Raw genomic sequence first — 7,959 nt, 5'->3', positions numbered from 1 at the left:
AAAATGCAGCAGCAAGTGTTCTTACTAGAACCAGGAAGTATGACCATATTAGCCCGGTCATACCCTGCACTGCGTTTGAGAGAACGCCTTTTTGAGGGCTCTTCAGGGAGCTCTCATCTCAGTTTTTCATTTCTTTTCTGTACAAAGTTTATTCTCATATTCACCTCTCCCTACACGAGGGAGATGAACTCTTAATTATTTAAGAATGGAATATTGACATATTAATGAATAAATTAATGAGTTATTGATATATACAATTGACCTATTTTTCTTCAATAATTTTAATGTAGCCGTCATATGAGATATATTCCTGATTAATTATTAAAAATCCATATATATCATTTGAGTTAACTTTAATGTACTACCCAGTGCGGCTACATGTTCATGGCATCATGCAAGTATTAGTGGTATTAGCATCCGTGCTAGCGCGAGTGTACTGATAATTATACAGATCGTGAAACAGCGGCAATATTGGCTTAGTGCCAGAAATAGTTGCCGCGCACACAAACATTCCGCATTAAGCATAGAATCGTGTTATGAACTTACTTTGTCAGTAACTTTAACTTGCACTCAAGGATGTTGCACACAAGTGGAAAGTCTGCAAACGCTATGAAACTCCAGCTACAAAAACTCCGGCTGCTGTGCTTGCGTAGCAGAGAATACCTCACTTACGTTAGAATCATATCTGCTTCAAAATATGTACAGTGCATTTTCTGTAATCAACACATTAGCATAATAAATTACGGACAATAAGAGAAAAGCCATAAAGATTTCACAACAATGACCATATCAGCATGGTCCTGTCAACACTGCACTGGCTCCCAATCAAACATCATATAGATTTTAAAATCTTTCTTATTATGAAAGATGGTGGATCAGCACCTAGAAAGGACCTCTACTGCCCTGAAAGACAGCGGAGACCAGGACAACGCCCCAGATACAGATCCCCTGTAAAGACCTTGTCTCAGAGGAGCACCAGGACAAGACCACAGGAAACAGATGATTCTTCTGCACAATCTGACTTTGCTGCAGCCTGGAATTGAACTACTGGTTTCGTCTGGTCAGAGGAGAACTGACCCCCAACTGAGCCTGGTTTCTCCCAAGGTTTTTTTCTCCATTCTGTCACCGATGGAGTTTCGGTTCCTTGCCGCTGTCGCCTCTGGCTTGCTTAGTTGGGGTCACTTCATCTACAGAGATATCGTTGACTTGATTGCAAAATAAATGCACAGACACTATTTTACTGAACAGAGATGACACCACTAAATTCAATGATGAACTGCCTTTAACTATCATTTTGCATTATTGAGACACTGTTTTCCTAATGAATGTTGTTCAGTTGCTTTGACGCAATGTATTTTGTTTAAAGCGCTATATAAATAAAGGTGACTTGACTTGAAAACATTATTAATTAACAAATATTTAGTAAAATCTTTCAATCATTAGGGGAGCAACGATTGAAAATAATAGGATATTTTGCTAATTACTTATTGCAAATAGTTGCAATTATATGCACCTCAGCACAGTAATACATTATAAACCAGTATGAGTTGAGTGTAAATTGAGAGTAAATTTTAATTCAAATTTAAATGGACGCCACCTTATTTGGAAAAAAGCCCTCCCTACACCTACCCTTACCCTACCCAATATATATATATATATATATATATATATATATATATATATATATATATATTTTTTTTTTTTATAAAAAAAAATAAAGGCTTTTCTGAAATTTGAAAAGAGAGAAAAAAGTTTGCCAAAAGGCAGATTTGAACCCAGGTCGTTCACGTCAAAATTAATAATAACACACACTCTACCATCTACACCACTGAGTATGCCTCTTGGCAACTCTCTTTTGTGATGTTGACTAGCACAATCCGTCAACAATACCAGGTACTTCAGCTTTTTAGTTTAAAGGTCCCGTTTTACGTGCTTTTTTTAAGCTTTGATTGTGTTTACAGTGTGCAATATAACGTGTTCATGTTTCGCGTGTAAAAAAAAAAAACAGTATTTTTCACAAAATTCACCTATCTGTCATAAAAACGGGCTGATGACTTCCTTGTTCTATAAAATCCCTCCTTCAGAAATACGTAACGAGTTCTGATTGGGCCAGCAGTTCCTGTGTTGTGATTCGACAGCAGCTTACAGCACGCTGCCCTCCTGCAAATGCGATTGGACTAGTTTTTGAGTAGTTTTGAGAAGCAAATGGGCAGGAGCATGTTCTGGAGATGTATTTATAGTAGGGCTGTGAATCTTTGGCAAGGCAGCGATTTGATTCGATTATGATTCATAGGTTTTCGATTCAATTCAAGAACGATTTTTGCAAATTTAGAACGATTCAATTCGATTCGATTCACAATTCAATTCGATTCAATTCGATTATAACGATTCAAATCTGCATTCTTTAAGTGTATTCACAGGATTATTTAAATGCTTCTACTAAATTCTTTAAATGCTTAGTCAGGGGGCAAATTCAAGTTCAAGTCTGTTTTATTGTCAATTTCCACATGTACAGTACATACATACATGGGGAAGTCGTGGCCTAGTGCCCTAAGAGGGTTGGACTCCCAATCGAAGGGTTGTGAGTTCTAGTCTCGGGCCGGATGGAATTGTGGGTGGGGGGAGTGCGTGAACAGCTCTCTTTCCACCTTCAATACCACGACTTAAGTGCCCTTGAGCAAGGCATCAAACCCCAACTGCTCACAGTGTGTGTGTGTGTGTGTGTGTGTGTTCACTGCTCTGTGTGTGTGCGCATTTCAGATGGGTTAAATGCAGAGCACAAACTCTGAGTATGGGTCACCATACTTGGCTGAACGTCACTTCACTTCACTACATACAGAAAATCGAAATTGCGTTACTCTCAGACCCTGGTGCATACAGTTAACATTAAAGCCTAAACAAAAATAATTAGATAAAATGTAGATACAACTATACAATGTATACAAGGGAATGATATATATAAAAAAAGACATATAATAAAATTAAAAATAAAATTAAATAAAGCAGCGCAAGGCAAATGACAGATATAGTGCAAATCAATGAAGTGAAGAACAGTGCAGTTAAAAGATTTTTTAGTGCAAAAAAAATCACTTATGAAAAAAATATATATTATTAAGAGTGATTAAAGTGACAAGTGACCAAGAGCAGTTATTTTATTTAACTGACTGATGAGGTATTGGAATGGCGTCAGTTCCATGCCGAGTGAGGTAGTGAGCAGACCAATGCTGCACAAGTGACTAGTGCATGCCATCAGATAATAATTAGTGTGTGTGGAGGAGGGCGGGGGGGGGGGGGGGGGGGGGGGGGGTCATAGTTCAGTGGTGCCTGGGGAAGAAGAGGGGAGGGGGTCAGGTTCGGGAGGGAGTTCAGCTTCCTGACAGCCTGGTGGATGAAGCTGTCCATCAGTCTGCTGGTCCTGGCCTGGAGACTCCGCAGTCTCCTCCCTGATGGTAGCAGGCTGAAGAAGCAGTGTGATGGGTGTGTGGGATCATCTGTGATGTAGAGGGCTTTGCGGGTGAGACGTGTTCCATCAATTGTCCTGGAGGGAGGGGAGAGAGACACCAATGATCTTCTCGGCTGCTCTCACTATGCGTTGCAGAGTCTTTCGGCAGGACGCGTTGCAGGCGCCATACCACACAGTGATGCAGCTCGACCGGATGCTCTCGATGGTGCCTCTGTAGAAGGTGTACATGATGGGGGCCGGGGCTCTGGCTCTCCTCAGTTTGCGGAGGAAGTAAAGACGCTGTTGTGATTTCTTGGCCAGTGCTGTGGTGTCTTCAGTCCAGGAGAGGTCCTCTGTGATGTGCACACCCAGGAACTTGGTGCTGTTCACTCTCTCCACAGTCACACCGTTGATGGTCAGAGGAACGTGCTGAGTGTGTGCTCTCCTGAAGTCTACAACAATCTCCTTTGTCTTCTCCACGTTCAGAGACAGATTGTTGTAACAGCACCACTTGGCCAGGCGACTCACCTCACTCCTGTAGTTTGTCTCATCTTTGTTGCTAATGAGACCCACCACAGTCGTGTCATCCGCAAACTTAATAAAGAGGTTGGAGCTGTGTGATGGTGTGCAGTCATGGGTCAGCAGAGTGAAGAGAAGGGGCTCAGCACACATCCTTGGGGGACCCCAGTGTTCAGTGTGATGGTGCTGGATGTGTTACTGCCGACCCGTACTGCCTGAGGTCTTCCAGTCAGAAAGTCCAAAAGCCAGTTGCACAGCGAAGTGTTGAGCCCCAGCTGAATCAGTTTGTAGATGAGCTGTTGAGGGATGATTGTGCTGAACCCTGAACTGAAATCTATGAACAGCATTCTGACATATGAGTCCTTTTTGTCCAGATGTTTGAGTGCTGAGTGGACGGCATTAGCAATGGCATCATCGGTCGACCGGCTGGACCGATATGCAAACTGGAAGGGGTACAGGGAGGGGGGGAGGGCAGACTTGATGTGGTGCATGACTAGCCGTTCAAAGCACTTCATGAGGATGGGGGTAAGTGCAACAGGACGGTAGTTATTGAAGCAGGATGGAGATGGCTTCTTTGGGACTGGGATGATGGTAGTGGTTTTAAAGCATGTGGGAACAACAGCCTGACTCAGTGAGATGTTGAAAATGTCTGTGAAGACATCAGTGAGTTCTGCTGCACAGTCTCTCAGTACACGCCCAGGGATGTTGTCAGGACCCGGAGCTTTGCGGGCATTGATCCTGCTAAAGGATCTTCTCACACTGTCTGGGGTCAGCGTCATCACCTGGTCGCCAGGAGGAGGTGGAGTCTTCTGTGCAGTGGTGCTGTTTTGTTGCTCAAAGCGAGTGTAGAAGGTGTTCAGCTCGTTCAGCAGAGAGATGTTGTTGTCACAGGTCCGTGGTTATTATTATTATTATTATTACAATTATTATTATTATTTATTTATTTATTTTTACAAGGAATTATCTTCTTTTTTAATTACTTTTAATTAGCTGTAATAAATCAAATACACTGCTGGACAATAACCAATCATTTGTAATCGATATTTTTTTTCCTAATGGCAATTTTATGATTGTTTTATATACTAGGCTACATTTAATTAGCAATTATTTACATTTTCTGCACAGAATAAGGTAGAAAATATATAGTTCCTGTACTGTACTGTAATAAATGTCAATTAGCACTGCATCATTCATAAATTGTTTGTGTTTTTTTCTTAGTTTCATCAGTTCATTCTGCTTTTATTCGGTTTAGCTGCAGATATAGCCAGACACGTCTATGAGAGCGAGATCGCCTCTCTTTCAGTGTGAAAACGTCTTATTCATCTCTATTTAACTTTTCCTCTCCATCAGCGAATGATTCTGAGAGAAAACGCGCCAGATGTCTGTTTGCTAATGAAACAAACGCTACTTTCATGCATCTGATTATCAGATAAATCTCGCGCTCTTATTTCAAGGTCGTTGAAGTCGATTAATGCATATATGCGTTTTGAGTTATTTTCTCCGGATAACCCCGAAAAGAACTTAAATTACACTCTCAGTTTTAATCGTACAGATAAGAGCAATACATCAATCGAATCTGTAAAGGGTCTACTTTTTTTGATAATAACGAAACACCTTTGTGCACTTATAAAATAAAGATAACAAACAAGGTGCGCTGTCTGCAGCCTTTGTGTGCTCTGATCTTCATTTACAAACACGTCATAAAAATGAACTGTAACTCAGTGAATACCGTGAATACTGCCGAAAACAAACATTCTGAGATAAAGTAATCCATATGAAAACAACGCGATGTCTGTTTTTCATGTCTTCAAACTGAAGCGCGCGGCTTGAATACGCCCACACAGAAGAAAAAGCAGCCAGACTGTTCTTCAAGTTTTTATTTTATTATACTGTTTGCTTCGCGATGAGAGGACTAAGACATAATTCACCCCAAAAAGATGTGATGTGGTTGAGGATTTGAGAAATGGATTTCCTCAGAAAAAAGAATGAAGCACTTTATTCAGCAGAGATCATAAACATGAGTAAGTCTCTTTTTATTTATTTATATACTTGTACTAGTTTTCACATAACATCTAAACATTTTACTAGTTAAACATTTTCCAAATATTTTTTCCAAACTATAATTCCTGACTAAATGTATAATCAAGTGAAACATTATGAAGTTTCAATAACAATATACCATACTATACCATTCAAAAGCTTGATGTAAATAATATAAATGTGACAAATAGCGATAACTCTAACAAATGTAAAAACAATGCAGTTCTTTCAATTTATTCCCCCTAAAAAAACTGAAAAATATTCTCAGCTCTTTTCAACATTAATAATAATAATAATGATGATGATGATGATGATGATAATAAATTATTTATTTATTTTTTGGTAGAAAATAAGATTGTTAAAAGGATTTCTGAAGGATTGTGTGACTGAAGTAAGGACGGCAAAAAAATTGTTTGAAAGTAAGCTTTGATTGTTCCTAATAAACTGTTTAACTGCTCCCCCAAGTGGATATTAAATTATGTTGTGGGATAATTAAATATATTCTTAATAAACTACAAACATAAAAAAATATAGATTTATTTTGTTCTCACATTGTTTCTTGTAACTCCTCACTCACAGTGGTTCAGCTGAATGAGAGGCTCATTATGCAGCTCATTATGCAAGGCTTTGTCTTCTCAGGTGTAAATCACAATGATATTCATGATAGTTGACGCCTACTCACATATGACTTTTACCAACAAAAAGTGTTTTAGAAAATGTAAATCAATATATTGTTTTCTATAAATGAGTAAACAAGATGATTTACACATCATTTAGAAAGAAAAATTCTAGGCTACAATCATGTACATATATGCATTTGACATATTATTATAGCCAATAAATATGCAATAAATACAGCTGTCGACGGCTCCGGTAACTCCGTCAGTAAGATGCAGAGAGCCATTGACAAATTACAGAAAAGTAAAACTACTTCACGTTAGCATTACTGGCCACGAGTCCTATAGATCACACGTCAGCTGCGTCAGAGAAGAACGGAGTGCGAGCGCAATCCTGTGACAGTCTTCAGGCGGTAAACAGTGGAGCGCGTGAAGGACAGATAAGAGGCAGGATTCACGAACACTCTTCAAGGTCTCCATTAATTTGTGCGTGTAGTAATTTAATGTGTATACATTTTGAAAGCATTGAATCGTTATAGAAATCGCGATTCATTCGATTCTTAGCATTTTGAATCGATTACTGTCCAAGATCGGCGATTCACGATTCAAAAATTATGTTTCAAGATCGATGCATATGAATCGACAGGGTTTGTAATCGATGCATCGAGAAAATGAGTGAATCGTTACACCTGATGAGATGCGCATGAAAATCACATTTGTTTGTTTGCACAGCCCTAACATCTAGTTAGCAAAGCTAAACAGCATTGCCCTTTGTGTAATAAGTTACAGAAACTGTTAAATGCACCAACTTAAATAATAAAATACCGGTTGTGGTCCATAAACAAAACCTTCTCCAGACAAAGAGGGAACTGCTTCATCTTTCAAGAATAATCTTTGTGTGAATCCGGCATTAAACTGATTGAGATTGAGGAAGTTGTCCTCAGCAAGCTGCCCTCAGCAAAATGAGCTGCACATAGTTTTACATGTGGATTATAATTTTCGGGAACCAAGTTAAACATAAATTGTAACCATTAATCTCAAAGTACAGCGTTCCTGTGAAGCCCAAACAAAGGTGATTGGACTGAGATGAAAATAACAGCGTTTCAACGACATGGCGACAAAAACAAACAGCTCTTCCTTCTTCTCCGTCAGAGCGCAACAAGGCCACACCCCCTGTTTCTGAATTCATGTGGGCGGAGGTTAGACAAAAAACTGTTTTAGTGACGTCATTACTGCAGGAACTAGAGGGATGTAGTCCAAACAGGTCGTTTTTTTGTAGGTGAATTCTGTTAAATCAAATATCTCGCTTGGCCTTGAACTTTGAGCATTAGAATTTTACAG

Source organism: Carassius auratus, chromosome 3 (genome assembly GCF_003368295.1).
Source record: "Carassius auratus strain Wakin chromosome 3, ASM336829v1, whole genome shotgun sequence".
NCBI lineage: Eukaryota > Metazoa > Chordata > Actinopteri > Cypriniformes > Cyprinidae > Carassius > Carassius auratus.
This window is presented reverse-complemented; position numbering follows the sequence as displayed.